We start from the raw sequence: 24853 nt of genomic DNA, 5'->3' as shown, positions 1-24853 counted from the left end.
ATGTTAGAAATGTGACAAGATTCTCGTCATTCCTAAAACATGTGAAGATTGTATTAGTCTTAATGGGAAATGGCCCTTTTTAAAATCAAATAGGTAAGATAAGTGGTCGAGAACAAATAGGTCTCATAAAACCTTATCGGAGCCCAATTTATACCTTTGACCCCATAGTTTTATATTGCAATTAATTCCTTAAATATAAAGGGAATTTCTTAGATTTTTTTTTTTTTAGTGGAGCCAAACTGTCTGTTTTGGCTTTGGAGTTCATAGGGACATGAATTGTGCATGCATTTTATGGTAATGCCAAGAACAAGCTTCAACTAATTTTTTACATTTGCAGATAAAAGAAATTTAAACTGCTAAACATATAATGCATTGCTTCCGTGACTGCTCAAGTGGAACCAGATTTCCTTTTAACTGCTTGATACAATGCATATGTATTGTAGTCTTCTCACAAGAAGCCTCTTGCTATCCTCATGAGCCAACTACTTCATTCTGTTCTGACACTATAAATTTACCCTAAGGAATTATGAAATGTAAGAACATTGTGTATAAACGATCTGTACTAAAACATGTTATACATAATTTGGGTTTGACCATTGTACCTGCATTTTAGCAACTGCGTTTTCAAGCTCCTAACAAAGTAGTTAGCCTTCAAAAGAAGGCTTAATTCTTAAAGAGGTTGGCACCTACTATTACACTGATGGTCTATCCTTAGGATAGAGCATCAATGTCTGATCGGCCGGGGTCCGACATGTCTACCACAGCATCTTGCAGTGGCATGTATTCCATCCTGTTTGCATTTAGTTGGACCATCATTTATTTTTCAAAAGGACAATGACCCCAAACACACCTCCAGGCTGTGTAAGGGCTATTTGACTAAGAAGGAGAGTGATGGGATGCTACGCCAGACAACCTGGTCTCCACAGTCACCAGGCCTGAACCCAATCGAGATGGTTTTGGGTGAGCTGGACCGCAGAGTGAAGGCAAAAGGGTCAACAAGTGCTAAGCATCTCTGGGAACTTCTTCAAGACTGTTGGAAAACCATTTCCGGTGACTACCTCTGGAAGCTCATCAAGACAATGCCAAGAGTGTGCAAAGTAGTAATGAAAGCAAAAGGTGGCTACTTTGAAGAACCTAGAATATAAGACATATTTTCAGTTGTTTCACACTTTTTAAGTATTTCATTCCACATGTTTTAACCCTAGAACGCGCAATCATAGAAATCTACCATAGAAAACAAGTGACTTAGCAGGCCTGCGAGGCCCTAGGTATGCGTTCTAGGGTTAATTCATAGTTTTGATGCCTTCAATGTGAATATACAATTTTCAGAGTCATGAAAATAAAGAAAACTCATTGAATGAGAAGGTGTGTCCAAACTTTTGGTCTGTACTGTATGTTTTCAATATTTTGTGTTTGTTGCTTATGGCAACAGTGTTCTATGCACACGGGAAAACAAAATGGCGGAGTCTAATTCTATATCACAGTAACTGAGAGCAGAGGAGTGATAAAATTCTTGTTTCTGCACGGAAAGTCCATGGAGGATATTCATGGTGATATGTCGCAGACATTGGGGGATTAATGCCCTTCATATTCCACAGTTAAGAACTGGGTTGACAAATTTAAGACTGGCCAATTCAGCACCGATGATGAGGAACATCCTGGACGACTGAGAGTGGTGGTTGTTCTGGAGATCGTTAATCCTGTGCACAACTTCATACTGGAGAATCAATGAATTTCACCTAAAGCAGTGATGGTGAACCTATGGCACGCGTGCCAGACTGGGCACGCAGAGCCCTTTTTGCTGGCACGCGCGCTGTCGCCACATTCAGCCACTTTGCACTCTCGGTGTGGTCGCGCCGACGGTACAAAGTGGTGTTGGAGCAGAGGAGACATCTCTCCTCCTTCTGACACGTCTCCTCTCCTGAGTCGCAGACCTGTTGCCTAGGAGACGGAGGAGCGTCAGTAGGCAGCGCCGGCGCCTTGTGGCCACGCGGGAACTGAACTAACTGAGGATTCAGCGATGGAGCGGTGCTGCACGGTGAGTTTTTTTTATTTTTTTATATTTTTAAGCTGTGTGCGGCTGTGCCAAGGTGTGGGGGACAGAGCCAGCACGGGGAAACATGGGGAGCACGGGGCAAACATAGGGAGCACGGGGGAAACCTGGGAAGCACGGGGCAAACATTCAGAGCACGGGGCAAACATACAGAGCACGGGGCAAACATACAGAGCACGGGGCAAACATACAGAGCACGGGGCAAACATACAGAGCACGGGGCAAACATACAGAGCACGGGGCAAACATACAGAGCACGGGGCAAACATACAGAGCACGGGGCAAACATACAGAGCACGGGGCAAACATACAGAGCACGGGGCAAACATACAGAGCACGGGGCAAACATACAGAGCACGGGGCAAACATACAGAGCACGGGGCAAACATACGGAGCACGGGGCAAACATACGGAGCACGGGGCAAACATACGGAGCACGGGGCAAACATACGGAGCACGGGGCAAACATACGGAGCACGGGGCAAACATACGGAGCACGGGGCAAACATACGGAGCACGGGGCAAACATACGGAGCACGGGGCAAACATACGGAGCACGGGGCAAACATACGGAGCACGGGGCAAACATACGGAGCACGGGGCAAACATACGGAGCACGGGGCAAACATACGGAGCACGGGGCAAACGTGGGGAGCACGGGGCAAACGTGGGGAGCACGGGGCAAACGTGGGGAGCACGGGGCAAACGTGGGGAGCACGGGGCAAACGTGGGGAGCACGGGGCAAACGTGGGGAGCACGGGGCAAACGTGGGGAGCACGGGGCAAACGTGGGGAGCACGGGGCAAACGTGGGGAGCACGGGGCAAACGTGGGGAGCACGGGGCAAACGTGGGGAGCACGGGGCAAACGTGGGGAGCACGGGGCAAACGTGGGGAGCACGGGGCAAACGTGGGGAGCACGGGGCAAACGTGGGGAGCACGGGGCAAACGTGGGGAGCACGGGGCAAACGTGGGGAGCACGGGGCAAACGTGGGGAGCACGGGGCAAACGTGGGGAGCACGGGGCAAACGTGGGGAGCACGGGGCAAACGTGGGGAGCACGGGGCAAACGTGGGGAGCACGGGGCAAACGTGGGGAGCACGGGGCAAACGTGGGGAGCACGGGGCAAACGTGGGGAGCACGGGGCAAACGTGGGGAGCACGGGGCAAACGTGGGGAGCACGGGGCAAACGTGGGGAGCACGGGGCAAACGTGGGGAGCACGGGGCAAACGTGGGGAGCACGGGGCAAACGTGGGGAGCACGGGGGAAACGTGGGGAGCACGGGGCATACATGGCTGTAAGGATGGGAGAAACATGCAAAGATGGAGAGAAACATGCAAAGATGGGGGGAAACATGGCTGCAAGGATGGGGGGAAACATGCCAGGATGGGGTACATTTAGCTGGAAGGGGTACATTTACCAGGATGGGGGATACAGTTACCAGGATGGGGGGAAACATGAAAGGATGGGGGAAATATGCCAGGATGGGGGTACATGAACATGCCAGGATGAGGACAAATGCCAGGATGGGGAACATTTAGCAGGTAGGGTGACATTTATCAGGATGGGGTACATTTACCAGGAAAAGGGACATTTACCACTTTAAGGGAATATGCCTGGATGAGGTACATTTAACAGCATGGGGTCATTTAACAGCATGGGGGAACATGCCAGGATGGGATACATTTACCAGGATGGGGTACATATACCAGAGTGGAGGACATTTACCAGGAATGGGGTACATTTACCAGAGCAGAGGACATTTACCAGGAATGGGGTACATGCCGGGATGGAGGAACATTTACCAGGATGGGGAATATGCCGGGATGGAGTACATTTACCAGGATGGGGCCATGATGGGGACAAATATACCAGAATGTAGGAAATATATATCTGGATGGGGGACATGTTTATCAGGAAGTGGCCATGAAGGGGGACAGAACTACCCAATGAAGGGGGAGGGTAGCAACTCGCACGTCTTTATGGGACTTCAGGATGTTCAGACTTTGAAATGTAGATGTGGATTACAGGGTGAAATCTGATTGTGTTCCAGGCTAAAATCTGTCTAATATGTTGCAATTTTTTTCCAGAGGGATCAATCCAACTGCTGTGTCTGGAAAGGGCAGGGGCTCAGCTTCAATGTGTGGTAAGCATGCATGAGCGTGATGCCCCCTGCTGAAGAGAAGAGAAAACTGCAAAGGTAAGGTTACAATCAGTTATTTATATAATAGGATTGGTTGGCACTTCGGAAAAAAATGGGTTTAGGGCTACAGTTTGGGCACTCGGCCTGTAAAAGGTTCGCCATGACTGACCTAAAGCAATAGCAGACATCATGGGGATTTCCCGTGAACGTGTTTGCATTATTAATCATGAATATTTGGACATAAGGAAGCTATCTGTAAAGTGGGTCCCCAGATGTTTGACAACAGATCAGAGAAGCATGCGAGTAAAAGAGTAAAAACTTCCCGGTCCATTGGTCAGCGTTTCCGGACTGTTAAAAACTTCCTGGATCGACTGGTCACTATGGATGAGATCTGGATTTATTTGTATGACCCTGAAAACAAAGAGCGGAGGCACAGTGGTTCTCCTAGTCCAAAGAAGTTAAGGGTGCAAAAATTATTATTATTATTATAGTGCCATTTATTCCATGGTGCTTTACATGTGAAAGGGGTATACATAAGAGACAAGTACAATAATCATAAACAATACAAGGCAGAGACTGGTACAGGAGGATAGAGGTCCCTACCCGCGAGGGCTTACAGTCTACATGGGATAGGTGAGGATACAGTAGATTAGAGTAGAGCTGGTTGTGCGGCGTTATATCTAGCCTTATATCTAACTAAGGTGATGGTGTCTGTGTTCTGGAGTAAGGAGGGCGTGCTGCTACTGGACTACCTTCAAAAGGTTTCCACCATCAATGCAAGGTGTTACATTGAACTTTTGGACCAATTGAAGCCACCTTTTGAAGGCCAAAAGGCGTGGCAAGCTGTACAAAGGAATCTTGTTCCTGCAAGACAATGCCTCCACTCACACTGCACAAGTGACCACGGCAAAACTGCCAGAGCTGGGCTTCCAGCTGGTTGACCACCCACCTTATTCACCAGATCTAGCTCACTCCGACTATAATCTGTTTCAAAACATGAAGAAACACCTCAAACTTACCAAATCTCACATAATTTCTGATGCCATGGCTGCTGATGCCTGGCATGAGGCACAACTGAAATCCTTCTTTTTTCTAGGCTTACAGAACTTGGAATACCGATATAACAAATGTGTTGACATCAGTGGAGAATATGTGGTATAAATGTAAAGTTTCATCATCGTATCTCATTTCTTTCTGGGTAAAACCAAAGACTTATCAGCAGCCACTCATATGTACCGATATAATTTATTTCCTTATAGTCCAGAGGAAAAATAAGTACATTTTTACTGCTAAAAAAACCTACTAAAAAATAATGAAAACTGCTTAATTTTTTTATTTTATGCACTTTAAAAATTTAAATAAATAAACATCATAAATCCACAGAAATCAAATCCACAACTTGTATTATTTCAGGCAACAGCTATGAGCCACCACCTGCACTGATAAGTATAGGAGGATTTTCAATACTTGAAGCTGTAATGCATGCTCTTAATTTCTCCGATCCGTTATTTTCACGTATGTGAATGGATCCTTGAAAATCTGAGTCAGTCTGTTGTCAAATAGAAAAAAAAATCTGGCAGCACGAGGACATTTCACATGCATGTGTGAATGAGAGCTAAGGGAGGTTGATGTATGACCTGGAATAATTCAGTTTGTGAAACAGACACAGAATAAATATTTGCATATAGTGACTTACCGCTGCATCTCGTCTACTTTAGAGTCATTTTCTGATGTTCCTTCTCCATCTGGTAAGACCTTCATGTGGACATCTTTCAACCACGACTCATGTTCCCACACTGATCACTGTAGCCCTGAAAATAACAAGGTCACATATATTGTATATATACATTTATTTCCTGAATAAAAAGTCCCTCACACTGCGCCTCTGAGTACAAATCTGCACCACACAATTACTATACAATTTGCCACACACCATTCACAATATAAATGGATAAGCCAGCACTGTGCCCATTGAGTATAATTTTTGCTGCCCTATAAATATAAATTAATCTATAACTGTGACTCTTTCCCCCACTTCATTTTAAGGCTATGTGCATATGTTGCATTTTTCTTGCATTTTTTTTCCCTCACGGATTGGCTGAGGAAAATATGTAACATTTTACAGTACAAGCTAAATGATCCAGATTTCTGAAATCTTATGCATACGCTGCTTATTTTTGCATCGAATTTCGCCCATGCTAATGTGGAGTGGGCAAGAATACCAAAAACATATATTTTACGCATCGCTTTTCCTGCCAATACTGAACTTGTGCACATAGCCTTGATTCTGGTACTGTGTCTTCTCCCTCACATATACATTATAAGTCCCTGATTACATCTTCTCCTACCCCGTAATTTATTATAACACTATCATGGTCTTATATTAGGAGGTGGAAGAGGATGCTATCAGGTACTCTGCTGGGCCTCCACCTGCATTTTGGTTAGATGTATGGGCCCTTGCAGCTTTCTAGATCCTATAAAGATTATTGTTGCCCCTGCAATATAATGATGTCCCCCATCCTGGGCCCATTCCTGTAATAACGCTCCCCATCCTGATGTAACTGCCATGAGCCGCCTATCAGGGGCATGCCAACGTCAGGTGCCGGCTTTTGATTGGCCCTGCTGCGTGTACTGCAGTGAAGAGAGACAGTCAGCTGAAATAGCCACTGGTGGTGGGTCCCCTCCACCTCTGGGCTATGATACAGCGGTGCAGGCACTATGTCCACCCCTGAGTTACAGGTTATGGTACTAAATTATTTTAAAAAGTTCAAAAAGGGCCTGAAGTTTTGTTTTTCTTAATAAAAAAAAAAACACCTAATGTGGCAGAGTTCTGTAGTGTCATTGCTGTTGCAGTAAAAAAAAATATCAGTCTATGATGGTGAAACCTTCTTTCCTCTAGACACGGAGAATTTGTTTGTGGTTTTGGACCTAAGTGTAAAAATTGAAGATTTGAAGATATGTACTGTCCACTAAGGCTAAGTTCACATTTCCGCTAAAATGTATCAGTCACAATCCGCTGCTCTTGTAAACAACGGAATCCGTTTAGCGGATTCCGTTGTTCCCATAGACTTGTATGAGCAGCGGATTGTGACTGATGATGCTGCGTTGCACCCTCCGCCCGACTGATCAGTCGTGGAACGACTGACCGCCGGGCGGGAGGAACGCAGCATGTAACGTTTTTTGAGCAGCGAGATCCGTCGGATTTCGCTGCGCATGCTCTCTGGCTCCCTGCACACGTCACCAGATTTGGTTGGTTACCCGATATTTACCCTGGTTACGGTGCAAGGAGCCAGCGCTAAGCGGTGTAGGCCCGTAACCAAGGTAAATATCGGGTAACCAAGGTAAATATCGGGTGCTTTGCTACCCGATATTTAGTCTGGTTACGTGTGCAGGGAGGCCGACACTTCTCCACTCGGCCCCGCCCCCTCCCTCACTCCGCACATGTGTGTACACAAACACACACACCTGTCCCCAGCCATGCAGACAAGCACTGCCATTGACACCCTCGTCTGGCCCCACCCCCCGCTCGGCTCCGCCCCCTCTCGCACTCCGCATGTGCACACACATACATACATACATACATACATACATGCATGCACGCACACACAAACACACACACACACACTCACAGATACACTCACCTGTCCCCAGCCATGCAGACCGCAGCACTGCCACTGACATCCTCAGCGCCTGGCCCCGCCCCCCGCTCAGCTCCGCCCCCTCCCGCATTCAGCATGGTTATATATACACACACACACACACACACTCACCTGTCCTGCAGTCCCTGTGGCACTGACGTCCTCAGTGCCACGGCCCCGCTCGGCTCCCCCCCCCCGAACTCCGCCCCCCGCACACAACAGAATCCGACAAAGATTTCTGTTCTTTGTCATCCGTTGTACAGCGTTGAACAGCGCATCAGTCACATGCGTCAAGCGACGCATGTGACTGATACAAAACAACGGAAATGTGAACTTAGCCTAATATATAGGTGTTCATTGTCATTAGACTGCCCCTAAGCTGCCTTTTTCCAAACTGAATTATCCCTGTGGTGAGACTCCTCAATTCCCTTAGGTTATCTTTATATAAACGGCCTAAAATTGTTCTTGGGTGGTCTGACTAGTAAATGCTAGCGGCAAAACAGTATTTTTGTCATGATTACAGTATCTTTGCCTCTTTTTGATGCATCCTATGCTTATAATTTTTCTCTGCAGCAGCTGCCCAGCACTGGTCACTATTGGTGGTCTTTTTTATCTACTGCTTTAATATGTAGTACCTAACTATAAAATTGCTGTACATGTGATATATCCATAAGATGAAATTGTAAAGTTCCAGTTATAGATCACAGGCTGTGTTGGATAATATATGATGTTTACAAGCTTAGGGGGCGAGGAATGTTATGTTTTTCTTGTTCTTCCCCTTTCATCTGATTTTGATGTGTCTGCCGTAATTATTAGTTGAACAATGGCTCCTCTGTCTATTCCTAGTGAATTAATTTTGTATTTTTGAGTCCTGCTATGAAGCAAAATATTAAAATGGGTATCTACTTTCTTTTCCTCTCCAGAATTCCTCACTGCCTGTGTCTGGAATTTCTGTGAATCCCAAGAATGCTTACTACTTGATTTCTACGCAGCCAACTGGACCCTCCAAGAGTCGACAGTCTTCTCTTTCTAAATACAATGTTAATTTTGAAATGTCTGGGGCAAAGGACAGCTGGTCTGACTGCAGAGTTTTACTTATCCGGATTACCACTGAAGTAAAAGAATTTCTTTCCATATAAGTTACATGCTTACTGCTTTCTAGAACCATTTTAAAAGGAACCTGTTGCATCCCAAAACCCAGAGGTTTTTCTACAAGTTAATAGCGCTCTAAAGCCTTGGAACTACTGAACCGTTAATCTGACTTATTCCTTTGCCGTGGTTACAGCCAACACTCGCTATGTACTGAGCAGTGACCAATCCCGTGCCTCTTTAACATGTATCGGTGTAACACCGTCCAGTGTGACACTGTTATACATGTTTTAATCTAACCAGTTTAATATAAAATTAGGTGGATTTGTTGAGAAGCCCCTTAAGTCTTTGTTAAATTGTATATCAACATTTCATTAAGTGTATAAACTGTCAGCACATAATGACTGTTCAAACCAAACACAGCGCTCGGCTCACCCATGGTGTGGCCAAACATTGAAGCGCACCTTCTTTCCTACTTGTTCTCCATCTATTTAGCTGTCACTCAAAGAGGAAAAAAGAGATGTAAAACAATTGCTGGGAAGGTTTCATTCTGTGCTGACAGACTCCCTTTAAGTGCCGGTCACAGCTGGACAATACCTTAGTTCTGTTGGCCACTACTTTTCCATTGATGGCCTATCCTTAGGATTTGTCATCAATGTCTGATCGGCTGGTGTCTGAGACCCCACACCCCTGTTAATAAGCTGTTCTTGGTGTGGGAGGCTGGACATGATCACATTCAGAGCTGCCCCATCTTTGATAGCGGCCATGACTGAGTACTGCACATCCGCCTCCTATTGATTTAAATGGGAGGCGAATGTGCAGTAGCCGGTTGCAGACGCCATTGGAAGATGGAGCAGCTCCAGAACTGAGAATTTCCAGCCTCCTGTTACTGCCACTGGCACCGAGCAGAGGTGCAGGATGTATGACCCCCGCGGATCTGGCATTGATGACCTATCCTAAGGATAGGCCATCAATGTAAAATTAGTGGACATCCCCTTTAAGTTCTACAGAACCTACATGGCTGAACTTAAGACCAGATGTTCACTAATCACAGTTTGATAGACTACACACGATCATCATTGATCTATCTCAGAAAAAAAACTATTTAAAGGAGAATTTTTACTTGAACCGTTAGGATTTCCATTGTAGGTTAATGTTTTTATTGTTTCCCTACGCATATATCAGCATTATTTATTTGCATTTAAGGTGATTTTTTTTTTTTGTGAAACTAGACTTGATAGTGGAGTAGCTATATTGATTCTTTTGAATATGCTGCTTATATCATTGTTCTGTTAATGATGTTTCGTAAAATCTAAATTTAAAGTTAACATTCATTAAGCTATGGGTCTTGTTACGTCTGAAAAAATGTCTGCCACAATAGATAGAAAAGTGGCAATATCTCTGAAAGTTAATCAAATCCTTATTTATGTCATATGGCTATATGGAAATCCTCCAAGTAAAAGTCCTGTCTAAGTATACACTAATATGACTTGTAATTAGCATTGTTAAATTATTCAGTTATGTCAATTACTCGATCCTCAAATTCATATTGATATAATTATCAATTCGAATATCTTTTGTCCCTTGAAGGTTAAAAAAAAATGTATCTTCACAAACAAATATGTAAAAGTTCTGTAAAAATATTTTGAGAAAAGTTCGTTTTTTCTTTTTCCTCTTAGACATAAGATATGCATGTATCTTAATTTATGAGCAGTTGTGAGATTAAAGCAAGTACATCAGATCATCCATCCTCTTTTCCCCCCACAATTTTGTATTGGTTTTTTTTTTTCTTTGTTGTTTTTTTTTCTTACCAATGAGAAGTATCAACTTCACTAAATCATTCTGATGGGATGTTGAAAGATGTGTATTACATATTTTCAGGACAATAAATGGATTCCAACATCAAAATATCTATTTAGTGTTTGTCCATTTTTTAGATTTATAGGAAAATCAATGAAATTGCTGCTTCCAGTCAAACAGAGATGCTACAAAGATAACAAGCTGGATGGCCGGCCATGCAGAGCTGCCATAAGAAATACATGGGGCTCAATTCATTATTGCAATTCTGCCGTGTGTGTGTGTGTGTGTGTGTGTGTGTGTGTGTGTGTGTGTGTTTTATCCATTGTGCATTCGTGACTTAAATCTATTTTGTAGTGTCCTGTTGTTTTTTTTTTGTTAGTCATTGAGGGTAGGGCTTCTGGTTCCTAGATATTCTGGGCTGATTAAGCAAAAACTTTTGCTGCATTTTTTCTTAGAGATGGGCGAACCCACAGTTGTTCAAGTTTGAATCTGAATATCTGCCTGGATGCAGAACCCCATATAAGTGTATGGGTACCGGAACATTGTGCTGTAAAATGTTGGTAGAAAGGGCTATGGGGATTAAATCTCCTGCGTGGCTGTAATGCTACATCCAGGTACGCTCATTAACCTTCATACGTATGCACTGCTTCCCTGCCCATCGTCAGTCATGGCGTGTGATTGGTTGCAGTCAGGCTGCGCCCCCACCCTGTGTGACAGCGTCTATGATTGGTTGGAATCACACACTGTCTGCATGGTGTAAAAATAAATTGGGTTCCCCCCATTTTGTGATACCAAGTGCAAATAAACATACGGCTACAAGCTGTAGTCTCCATCCTTGTGCTTCTTGTGGCTGTGTATCAAAATAAGAGGGACCCTTGGCGGCTTTTAAATTAATTAAATCATTATATGATATGGGGTTGTTCTTTACATATGAAGTTGATAATAAATCCAATTTCTTGGACCTCACGATCTCCATTGATGGGGACAGCAGTATTCATACCGATATATATTTTGGAAGTCTACTTCTTCCAACAATTTGCTACATAGGAAAAACTGGCATGCAATACCCCTGAAGGCCAGAATTCTGATCGGGTGATATCTGAGGGCCTGATATTATTGTTCTAGTGACTATACCTTTTGCAGAGACTGCAACAACATCTTTAAGCATTTTACATGTAGTGGTATGCCAAGAAGGTTTTACAGTGTTTAATAGGGCGAAAGCTATTCATCGAGAGAGCTTTTTGGATACCCCCATGATGAAGTCAGGGGGATATCAAAGTTAGATTTATTGGCACTTATAATGCACAAGCCAAAAGAATTCCTGACTTCTTATGTAAATATTGGTCTATTTTGCAAGCCGACTTGGATTTGAAAGATGAAATTGGATCATATCCGAGTATTACATATAGAAGGGGACAGAATTTGAGTGAGAAACTCACTAGTAGCCATTTTTATTCAACTAAGAGGGCACCTAAAAACCAATTGAGTGGTGCACAAGGTGGTTCCCACCCCTGTCGTACATGCTCCTTCGGTAAATTTCTGCCAACTATTAAAAGTTTTATCAATCCATTGGATGGAAGGACTTACACTATACCTGATCATATTGATTGTAAAACTAGAGAGGTCATTTATGTGGCTATGTGCCCCTGCCAAAAATTATATGTTGGCAAAACCTTATAGGAGTTTAGAAGAAGGATTTCTAAACATATCAATTGCATTAACATATGCAATAATAAATATATGTTTGGGACCCAGAAAAGGTAAACTTAATAAAGCTTCTTCAGGAGACAATGAGATGGATATAATCCCCCTTTGCTATATTTGAGCAATTGGTTCAGATGTGTATGTGATAATCTACATTAGATTGGATTGAATGGAATAGTTTTTCTCCCTTCTAGACTTCTTGAGACTGTGTATAGTCAATTGGTGTGGTATTAACTTTGACTACCTTTAGATTATTTAAGTCCAAACGTATATGTGACTTTACTAATTTAGGTTACATTAGAATATCTGAGCACTTTGATCTTGCTAAAGTACGGTAGCTAAGTCTAGATGCATACAGGTAGATGAGATAATTACCAGGGATTAAGTATTGTTAGTGTACAGCAGCTAAAGCCCCCGTCACATTTAACGACTTACCAGCAATCCCGAAAACGATGTGACCTGATAAGGATCGCTGGGAGGTCGCTGGTGAGATGTCACACAGTCAGATCTTACCAACGACGCAGTAACTATCAGCGATCTGTATAACGATCTCGGCAGGCGTTGGGACTGTGTTAGGAGGTCGTTGGTAGGCGTCAAACACAGCGATTCGTCCTGCCCAGCAGGAAATCGCCTTTGAAGAAAATGGTCCCAACCATTCAGCAACGACTAGCGATCTCACAGCAGGGGCCTGATCGCTGGTAGGTGTCACACATAACGAGATCGCTGCTGTGTCACGAAAACGGTGATGCAGCAACTGTCTTGTTAGCGATCTCGTTGTATGTGACGGGGCCTTAAGTCTGGATGTATGCTCGTTGAGGAGATGCTTGCTGGAGACTAAGTTTTGAGGCATGCACAGTTGAACAATGGACGCTGGCATTGAGTATTGTTAGCTTACAGTATCTAAGTCCGGGTGCATGTGCGCTGTGGAGACGATCGCTTGAGACTAAAGGCCCCATCACACACAGAGATAAATCTTTGGCAGATCTGTGGTTGCAGTGAAATCGTGGACATGTTGTTCCATTTGTACACAGCCACAAACCTGGCACTGATTGTCCACAATTTCACTGCAACCACAGATCTGCCGCAGATTTATCTCTGTGTGTGACAGGGCCTTAAGTATTGAGGCATGTGCAGTTGAACGGTGGATGCTGGCATTTTCTAAGTCTTTTGACATGCGCACTGGACGGATGACATAGCGCATGACCTGGAAATGAGACACGTATGGCTGACAGAATGTGTCCTGTGCTGGTAAGTATCTGTGATTATTATGTAAAAGTAGCAATAAATCCAGCTCACATCTTTGCATCCACTCTCTGCTCAGAGCCCGGACAAAGGTCCTGCCATGGCCTGCCAATCAAACAAGTAACACAGGAAAGTTTAGCTCAAATGAACAGTTTCTTCTTTATTTCTGAGAATTTCAAGTACATGGGACATCAACATTTTCACAAGGAAGCCGCTATAATGCCATATGCATCAATGCGTTTCTGGTGTCTCCACCCTTAATCATGATTGTGAAAATGTTGATGTCTCGTGAACTTGAAATTCTCAAGAAATAAAGAAGAAACTGTTCATTTGAGCTGGACTTTCATGTGTTATCTGCAATTATTATTGGATATATTGCGTGCTGACTTTCCTTTCGGTGGCCATTATGACTAATGGGGACTTTTCTCTTATGTGTGTGATGATGGGATTGCGGACCTATAGGTTTTTAGAACAAATGATTGATTGAAAATTGTCCAATGATCGGATATGTATTGCGTTGCGTTAATGGTGGAGAGATTGTATAACCCTGTGATGACATCACAACCAAACCTTTGAAAGCTCCAATTGCCTTGCACCTTGCTTACTATAGCCTTAGTCCCTGATGAAGCAAGTTATGGTGAAACGTTTAAGCCAGGCTAATAGCTGGAAATTTTAATTAGCAGATATAAGGGTAGGAATTGATGATAATTATATAGAAATATTATAATCAGTTGTTCAGCGGCCAACTGATATCTTAATCTATATGAAGAATTAATACTAGTAATATCCTATCCCTTTCTGTTGTTTTAATGATAGCCATTTAAATTGTGAAATAAAAGTAATATTTTAATGATCCTTAGTTAGGGAACCTCTAGCTGCCCCTAGGGCAAAATCATGTTTTCAGTTTAGCTGCAGTCACAGCTGGAGGTTCTCATGGTACAGCATCTGTGTCTGCAGGTAAACGGACTTCAGTTGAACTCAGTGACCTCACTTCAGGTGACCTCATTCAGTTTAATGAAACCTGCATCACCTGGCAGAAAACTACTTTTATTTTTCGCGAAGAGATGCAGATACGGAGCTGAAATTTTATACACCAAATTCCTGCACCAATACTGCATCTCCTAGCAAAAAAAAGTACCAAAAACATGATGCAGTTTTGATGTGATACTTTGCCAGGAGTTGCAGATTTTGTGGTAAAAATTTCTACACCAAACTCCTGCAGCAAATCTGCATCTTCTGGCAAAAAAAATCTGCGTTTAAAAGCAATGTAGTTTTGATGCGATATTGATGCATTTTTTTTCCAGAAGATGCAGATTTGGCACAGGATTTGGTGTATAAATTTCAACACCGAATCTGGATCTCCTGGCAAAAAAAATTGCATTAAAACCGCATTGCATTTTGATTGCCAGGAGATGCAGATTTGGTGCATGAATTTAGTGTATAAATTTCAGCACCACATTTCTTGGCAAAAAACCACACACAAAAACAGTTTTGTCGCCATTAGACCTACATCACTGTTGAAGTGCATGCCAGCGCGAAACGTTCATTGTCTCTTTTTAATGTGCACTACTTGTGTCGGTACCCGACTGAGTTCCTGAATCCGCTCCTTTGTCCCAGTACCTGCCTGTGTTCCTGCATCCGTTCCTGTGTCTCAGTACCTGCTTGTATTTCTGTATTCATTCCTGTGCTCCGGTACCTGCCTGGGTTCCTGAATCTGTTCATGCGGCAAAAGGAGGAGGAGGAGGTAGGTAAAAAGCACTCTGCTCAAAGGAATAGCAAAAATATAACAAAGTTTATTGAATTGTTCAAACAACAATAAAAACAATTAAAACCAAAACACCTATCCAAGCAGACCTCCCAAAAATAAATTGCACCAGAACAGATTTAAAATGTCATACAAAATATTGTAAATAAATATACCTGAGTAACGATATCGGTGCAAGACCTTGCATGAGTCAGAAATAGACAATTGGATGAAAAACCGACTCAATAGAGAAAGGCAAATTGAGAATATCACCTAAGGTAAGATCCTGCGGATGTTAACATGCCAGCAAATATGCAGCCAAATAATGCGGTGCCAATAACAACCCACCCAAAGCGTGTCGCTCGCTAGCCGAGCTTCATCGGGGAAATAGATCATGTGTCTCAAGTCCCAGTAGTTCACTGTGTTCTTGAATCTGTATCCCTGTCTGAACCCGATTGTGAACCTGCCCAGTCTATACCACTACCAGTTTCTTCCCTGCCCTTTATCGAGATCCAGTCCTGGTAGTGGTTCTGACTCCATCTAGCCTGTTTCAGTTAGTGTCCGCTACTGCGGATCCGGGGACTGCCTTGGAGTGGTACTTGGCGACTACCTGCAGCACAAACCTAACCTCACCACCAGAAGCTCTAGAGAAGCCCAGGTAGCCGCTTAGTTACACTCCTCCAGGCTAAGCCTGAAATCTATGGCCTAGTGGATCCACATTCCCGTCATTGCCGTTTTGCCAGTAATAATTTTGCCACTCAAAGCAGTAGTGGACGATGAGATCTGGAACCTGAAAGTCAAAAGTTCATAACATTGTTACCCCTGTGCTCATCGAAAAACTATTTCCATCTTATGATAACAAATGCTATCAACTTTAGTTGTCTTAGAAGTCTTATATCAACATGCAAATGGAGAAAGTGCTTCAATAGGTATGTACTAACTTGGCAGACGATAAAAAGAAAAAAAAATACAAGTACATCTCATTTAGAAGCCCTTAAGACTTATGCTTCCAGTTTCTCTGGTCCATGCATCTCCTTTTAAGCATTTTCACCTTTATAATGTGGGTTTGTTAGGAGACCACAAGTGGGCAGAGCAAAGTCCGTTCATATAGATAATAGATGACGCCCTAATGGTACCTAGGGATATACTATTTTTAGTAATAAAAAATTTTAGGTCTTTAGGGTGGAATGTTTTTTTATTTTATTTCATATTTGAACCTATTTGTAAGGTATATTTTGAATTAAATATCTGTTTTTTGTACAAAAACAGCTTGTGAGCAACAATAGGTATGAATATTACATTTTATTACCAAACTACTAGGCTGCTGGTTTCTGAATAAGCAGGTGTTTTTGTGGCCAGGTGTGGACAATTGCCAAATATTCTGAGTGAGAGTGGTGAAGTAGATTAGTGGGTTTCCTGAGTTGGCTAGAGCTGTGAAATCACTAAGCTGGGTGAATAAACTTCTGTATGCTCGCGAGATCACATTTCTTCTTTACAAAAACCAGACGTACAGGACTTATGCTTGTGGTTTTTGATTCAACTAAATTGTATTCTTTATATAATTGTTAGTTTTGTGTTTAACGTACAACATTTAAGTTTTAAAAGCGCTTTACTTTGAAATGTTATGTACTGTAATATATCAGGAGTGTTATGCACGCGGGGAAAAGCACTGTATTAGTGAGTCCACAGGACCAAAGGTACCGTTCACTTGCCTGGGGGAGAAAACTGGCCTCGCCGGGTTGCCGAGTCTTCACTACTACCACTGGAGGTGGCAGTAGGTACACACGCTGGTAAGCAGCCAGCAGAGGACAGCCCCAGGGGATCTGCAGTATCTCGTCAGCTGGCGCCATGGACACAATAGTCTCTGGTTGTAGCAAAAGCAGGCGGAGTCATGGATTCATCCGGTATAGATGGACAGACAGACAGATGGCAGCAGCCAGGAAGGATATTTGCGGCAGCTGGTTTCGTAGCAGACAGCTGGTGTAGATGGTTGTATTAGCAGCAGCAGATTAGGAGTGTATTGAAGCAAAGGCACAAATCAGCAGCAGAATGTAGCACAATGACCGCAGCAGCGACAGCAGCACTAGGGACCTGAGAACTAGCAACGTAACTAACTCGTTACCCAGGCGCCTCCCTTAACACTAGAAGTCCCAGAGAGGGGTCATTTAACATTTCTACCATTGGAACCCTATGGAGCGCGAAATTCCTGGGACTTCTAGTGTTAAGGGTGTTAATTTAAGTGCCTTAAATACCTGAAATCTCTCAGTTGACCTAAGAGGCACTTCCGGGTCAAGGCGCACTAGCACTTTAACAAAATGAGTGTGGATGTGCGCACACCCAACAGGCATTCCAGGAGGCCTGTGAGGTGTTTGCAGGCCCCGGTAGACATCTGCATGATTCGAGGACAGGGCGGCCATCCCCAGACGGCCAGGCAGAGGAGAGAACTGTCGAAAAGCCCAGTCGGACACAGTTTTGTGCATCTTTGAAAAGATGGATGCCTTTGAACAAAGGCCAGATGGAGTCCAGAGTAAGAGTTCTTTCAGGTATCCATGATCATTTGTCTAATTTTAGGTCGCAATCCATGGACTGACTGCACAGCTTCCAACCTGAGCGTGAAAGCTTCATAAATATCTATGAAGCTGTCACACTCTATTCGGGAAACATGCGAACAGACCAGTTTTGCGATACAAGATCAGGCAAGTGATCACAGACATCAAAACAAGAGGCAACAGAGTTATAGTGCAAAAAGGTACAATTTTATTTGAAAATCACAAACAGTGGTAAAAATCATTAAAAACAACTACTTGGAGACATGAGGGATGTCAAATAAATAGATCGAGAATGACAAGGTTCCCTGTTGGTAATTCATTATATGTGTCCAACCCCTCATAACCAAAGAATTATAATTAAGGGAGGGGAAAACACTTAACATGTAACCATCATAATTTATAGGTTGTAGAAAGACATACATAAGAGAGGAATGGCAAAAGAGGCCATAATTACCTAAAGAGCAAGTGCAGGGAAACCACAGCAGAAGCCTATTAACACAGCATGACAAGACCCCCAGGAATGGATCTAAGAACCATCAATGCATGTTTCGCGAGGATACTATTGCTTCTTCATGCAGGGAAGATCTTAGTGGCACGTATGGTCAAGACGACTATAAATGGCCCCTCCATTATTGGTAAATCCACGGCAGGTGTATTGTATGCCAAGAGTCAGGAAGCGTGGACAAATACCAGACATCTCGCCCCACCAGCCGGTCGGAGAGCGCACGCACAGAGCTGGGAACGCGTCACCCAGACAACCACAGCATGCATCTCATCAGTCAGCTTGAGCGGAGCGCATGCGTAACAGCGCACGCGTCCAGCTGGAAGCCGGTCACCAGGCAGGGGCACACGCGCATGGGACGTGTCACCCCGGAAACCGCGCACTCGCACCCAGCCCAGCAACCACCAGCGGGGAGAAGGATCAGGAAATACCAGACACTATACAAAAGGAAAAAAGAGAAAGGGTGCTACTCAGTGAGCATGTTGTAACACGTGGAAAGAGTATAATACAGGGAAAAAGTACCAGTATGTGTGTGCATCATCAGATATATAACTAGGGCGCCATTACTGAATATTAGTCAGTAGTAATTGAGTATTAGGGGATATACAGTACTCAATAATTATCTTAATATATTATACATACATAAATCCATTGTACATCGACAGGACCCCATTACATGTATTATAACCCTAATAATGAGATATTACATAGTGACCTAAAAGTTATACCATTAAATATACATTAGAAAAACGTCATATACTTAAATCTAACATTTCTCAACAGAAGATGATCACATAGTGTTCCAATTATTCGGTCATTCCTTATCCAAATGGATCGTATACATGAGAGGAGACCACGGTCAAACGTTGAGCTTCCAAACAACAATGGGGGGCCACATCAAAGTATCAATTTCTAGTGAAAAGAGATGATATATCATAAATTAACAAGCGAAATATAAAGACCATAACTGCCATGATCCAAAGAATGCAAGAATTGTCTCTAGGAGAAAGCTAAAAAACATAAAACACATATATACATAACATGAAAAAAGGCCTTGATGTAAGAGAAGGGAGGAAGAAGAACTGTGCAGTGCCTACAAAAACGAGGCAAAGCTAATGGTTTCGCTTAGACCATTAGGAACTAGGGTGTTCAGGGCAGTGCTCCACCGGGCCTCTAATTGTGCCAGACGGTTTTTAAGATCACCTCCCCTCGATCCACCACGGACAACATCCTTCGCACCCTAAACCTATTTGGTTCAGATGGTGTCAAGCATGTATGGCAGCAACCATGTGAGGAGTACAAAGACAAGTGTGTCTTCCCTACAGTCAAGCATGGTGGTGAGAGTGTCATGGTTTGGGGCTGCATGAGTGCTGCCGGCTGTAAGGCGCTACGATTTATTGAGGGAACCATCAATGCGAACATGTACTGTGACATACTGAAGCAGAGCATGATCCCTCTCTTCAGAAACTGGGCCAAAGGGCATTATTCTAACATAATGACCCCAAACACACCTCCAAGATGACCACTGCCTTGGTAAAGAAACTTAAAGGTGCTGGACTGGGCATTTGTGAGATATCCTCACATTGTATCTCAAGGTCAACAGAAGGTATTCTTCTGCAGAAGTACCCCTTAACATGTTGATTTTCTGAAAGGTAATTCCAGGTCCTAAAGTGTAACCTTCATTTTTATTTTTATTTCATAAATCAATAGTACAAATGAACATAAGCAACTTTTATAATATATCTCAGACAAATTTGCTTCTTTCTCTTCCAGAATTGATCTGTCATTCTAAAAATTCTCAGGTCTGAGGTAAAATCTGTTTTCAGTGAAGGCTTTCCCATTACTGAGATAGGAGATGGCAGTTGTTACTGATGAGATTTTATGATGACGGAAGGAGGGGGGAGCTAGAGGAAGAGGGAAGAACTAATGGCAGAGCTCCGCCCCTTCTCCCTCTTCTATATAAATAGAATCTCATCAGTAACATCCTCTCGCCACACTCTCAGGTGTAACTGAATAGCCTAGATAACCTGTTGCCTGTTTCCAAGGTTGTCCTCCACCCCGTCCCACTTAAGGTTGGCTCACTAGTGTTACCCTTGTTCCAGCCTAGTGTAATAGCATTCAGAGAGCTGTAGAGAAAAAAAAACTGACATGATAGAAGAAAACTAACCATAGTTTTGAATTCCCCATGCCTATTTTTGTCTGTATCAGCAGAAAAATAAAACTCAATAAAAAATTATGTTCAAAATGTTTCCCGTCTTATTGTACATAGTTACATAGTTACTTAGGTTGAAAAAAGACCTAGGTCCATCTAGTTCAACCTTCCTCCACCAGTTCTACATTTAGTCACTAAGTCATTTATAACCAACAATGTTGTGTGTACTGAGGAAATCATCCAGCCCTTTTTTAAAAGCTGTTATAGTATCTGCCATTACTACCTCTTGTGGTAGGGCATTCCACAGTCTGACCGCTCTAACTGTAAAGAACCCTTTCCGATTTAGCTGTTGGAATCACTTTTCTTCCACTCGCAGTGAGTGCCCCCTGGTCCTTAGTACTGTCTTTGGAAGAAATAAGTCATGTGCCAGTCCTTTATATTGACCGCACATGTATTTATACATATAAATGAGATCTCCTCTGAGACGTCTTTTTTCTAAGCTAAACATATCTAACTTTTTCAACCTGTCATCATATGGGAGGCCTTCCATTCCTTGTAATAGTCTAGTTGCCCGCCTTTGAACTGACTCTAACTTCTGAATGTCCTTTTTAAAATGTGGAGCCCAAAACTGGATCCCGTATTCCAGATGTGGCCTTACAAGTGATTTATAGAGGGGTAACAATACGTTGGGATCACGGGATCTAATCTCTCTTTTTTTATACACCCTAAAATCTTGTTTGCTTTAGCAGCTGCTACTTGACATTGAGTGCTGCTGCTCAGCTTATTTGTAATGAGAATACCCAAGTCCTTCTCCTGTTCTGTAGTCCCGAGTTTACTTCCATTTAATGTATACGCAGTTATAGGATTACTCCGTCCTAGGTGCATTACTTTACATTTATCAACATTAAATCTCATTTGCCAAGTATCTGCCCATTCTGACATCTTATCCAGATCTTTTTGGAATATTGTACTATCCAGGTCAGTTTTTAATATCCTACATAGTTTGGTGTCATCGGCAAAGTCTGACACTGTACTATCAATCCCATCCACAAGGTCAATGCTGAACAATAAAAACTGTAAAATGAAGGACATATTACAAACTGAATTAATTTATTGTATATTTTTTTTTTAGAGAGGGAATTAACTTGTTAAAAAAAAAAAAAGCAAAAGAAAAACCTGGTTGTATCATAAATATGTAGGTATTCATATTCATCCTTGAAAGAGAATAACCTATGGTATATTGTTAGTGACCAACACAGGCATGTGGATGCCATTTTAGAAGGATTTAAGTATGCACATTTCTTTTCGGCAAGTTGGGACCCTCATTTTTTGCCACTTACAGCATTGGACATGGAAGAGTATGAAAGCGGTCACAACCATAAAATTATTTTCATGTGACTGGTAACGGGAAAAAGAAAAGTCTATGTACCCAGTCATATGCTCCCGTTGTATTGGAATTTGGCTGGATACTTTGTCGTGACTAATGTAACTTTTTATCCTACTCATGCAGAGAAAACTTGAACTAACCACTTACCACAAACCTCTTAGATTAAATTTGTGGTTCTGCATTAAAGATTAATCCAAAAATTAGTCTTGCTTGAAGGAATCTGAGAAATTAGCATGTTTCCCATTATGACCCATTCATCCAGTAGTTATCCTTCATTTCATGCAAACTTACAAACTAATGAAATAATGTGTTTCTGCGAAGTTAAAAAATATAAAAATAAAAAAAGTCACATTGGTAGCGGGAAACCCCTAACGTCCACTATTTCTTCCTCCTTTTTATTTGCATGCTATTCTGTTTGTGAGATGGGAATATCAGTGGTTTAACCCTTTCACGACATCTGCCGTACATGTACGGCACTGCAGGATGTGCATTCTCGCAAACCGCCGCACATGTGCACTATAATCTCACCGGCTCACAAGCAGAGTCAGCTAAATCTGGTATTACTGTAATCACACCGACTTAAAGAATAAAGCCATCTAATCACTTACAAAGCACAGTGAACGGCGTAAAGAATAAATAAAAGCAATTTTTGACCTTCTGATGATTTATTCATTCTTCCTCACAAAGATCGCAGTGAGGCGTGGCTTTTATTTATCCTGCACTCTACGCTGAGTGCTTACATTGGTTGTCCATTTAAGTCTCTGAAATACATGATTCAGGCGTAACCCCTGCGGAAGAGCACTATAGTGAGGCAGAGATGGAATCATCTTGGACTGTGTCTGTCCTATGATCCAGTGGTGTCCATTTTTTAAGTGTACATAAAAGCACAGTTGACCACTTATTTTACACTTTTGAAAATGACACCGCTGAATTGAGGCCAGATTAACTCTGCTGCCTCATTATAGTGAATGTATCCCTCAGGGGTGTCATCTGAATCACATTATTCAGAGACTTAGATGGAAACCCCAATGTAAGTGCTCAGCGTAGAGCACAGGATAAAAGTAATCCAGAATTTTAGGTAAAATGTGCCCATTAAAAGATTTAACTCAATCCTCAAGAAAAAAAACAAGTCTCCACTCAGGTTCGTCATCTGTAAAGGGAAATATATGGGGCTTCCACGTTACTGATAGCAGAAAGGCTCTGGAGAAGCACGAAAACCACCTCCCCTTAAGAGAAAAAAAAAGAAATCCAGCAAAATCTGCACTCCTAAATCCAAACGTCCCCCTCCTTTTTCAGTGTGCCTAAACCTCATTTAGCGTCAACTTATTTAGCATTTCTTCAGAAGCACGAGCTAGGCTGAGCATTACAATGAAACACAAAAGGATACACAGTACTGAGATATATGCAAGCATAGAAAATTTTAAATTTATACTGCAATAATGCTATGTGGAATATATTTTAAACAATGAAGGTACTAAGCAGATAAATTAGTCAATTCATGTGTGCCCATCCACTGCAGCAAGGTGACCTTTATTTAATGAATTCCTATCCTAATTTCATGCCTCTCCTGGACTAAAATTCTGCAAATACACTGGAGATCAAAATTAGAGAACAACACATAATTTCATAAATGTTAAGGTCATTGTGTAGTCCTATGTGATTTTATATCCTAACATGAGTAAACTAGCAGTATTTAAAGCCTATTGAATTAATTCCAAAACACATAATAAAAATGTAAATGAGATAAATAAAGAACACTGATCAAAATTAGACAACACTTTCAGATACTTGCAAGTTATTGGTGTTAATCTGGCATGTGGTGCTATTTTCCTTAATTATCTGACAAACCCTATTTGACTGGCAGCCAAATTTCCAGTTTGCACTGACTTTGCAAAAATGGTGGGCCATTCCAAAGTGACTGAAACCCTCCGGCAGCAGGTTGACCAGATAAAGGCCAAAGGGGTGACCCTATCAGCCATAGCAAGAGAAGTTGGTCTTTCCAAGTCTGTGATTTTGAGAATATTGCATCTTTACAACATCACAATCTCTGGGATCCGGCACTAATTAAAAGTACCCTGGGGCTGATGGGGGAAGAGCACAGTCAGGATAGGAGGCTGTCTACACCTCTAATATACTGCAGCCCCAAGTAGAGCATAGCAAATGTGAACAGGTGCCAGCTGCTATAACTACACAAAACACAAAAAAACGGTGCAGCAGTCTAAGTGCTCAGAGATATGCAAACATCAAAGAAAAGTCGCCTTTCTGTGGTTGAAGGGCACACGTGAATAGGCCAACTTATTCATTAAGTACCTTCATTTTTCTAAGTATATTCCATATAGCTTTAATGAAGTTAAGATTTCATATTTTCTATGTTTGCATATAATTTAGCAGTTACCAAGTGCTGTTGTACCCTTTTGTTTGTGTTTTGTGTAGTTATAGCAGCTGTTCACACTTGCTGTGTTTTACTTGGAGATATAGTTTTTTGGTTTGGGCATTACTATGTACTGGGCACTATAATGGCAGATTTGCTATTTTCACTAAGCAACATCCATTGCTGTTTATTTCTGGAAAATACCAATGGAGTTATAATCGTTGATACTCATGTTGATAAATTCCTAGAGGGGTGTATTTTCCAAAATGGGATCACTTGAGTGGTGATTTTACTCTTCTGGCACTTGGGGGCTCTGTATATGGAGTCCGCAAACTATTGTAAGAAAATTTGTACTCTAAAAGTCAAATAAAGCTCCTTCCCTCCCAAGCCATTCGGTGTGGATAAGCAGTACTTTACTTTTTTTTTTCTTTTCATGACTCAATGTTATAAAATTCTATGAAGCACCTGGGGGATCAAGCAAGG

The 24853-nt window shown here is 42.4% G+C and overlaps 1 protein-coding gene across 1 annotated transcript in view; it reads left to right on the top strand.

Moving 5' to 3' along the window:
- The window catches only part of MTHFD1L (methylenetetrahydrofolate dehydrogenase (NADP+ dependent) 1 like), a 311373-nt gene extending 302381 nt beyond the window's left edge, over positions 1-8992 (top strand). The window contains exon 28 of the mRNA XM_075339530.1: positions 8754-8992. The gene's annotated coding sequence lies outside the window, so the exon portion shown is untranslated. The remainder of the gene's footprint in view (positions 1-8753) is intronic.
- The last annotated feature ends 15861 nt before the right edge of the window (positions 8993-24853 follow it).

This window comes from Anomaloglossus baeobatrachus, chromosome 3 (assembly GCF_048569485.1).
Source record: "Anomaloglossus baeobatrachus isolate aAnoBae1 chromosome 3, aAnoBae1.hap1, whole genome shotgun sequence".
Lineage (NCBI taxonomy): Eukaryota > Metazoa > Chordata > Amphibia > Anura > Aromobatidae > Anomaloglossus > Anomaloglossus baeobatrachus.
This window is presented reverse-complemented; position numbering and strand designations above follow the sequence as displayed.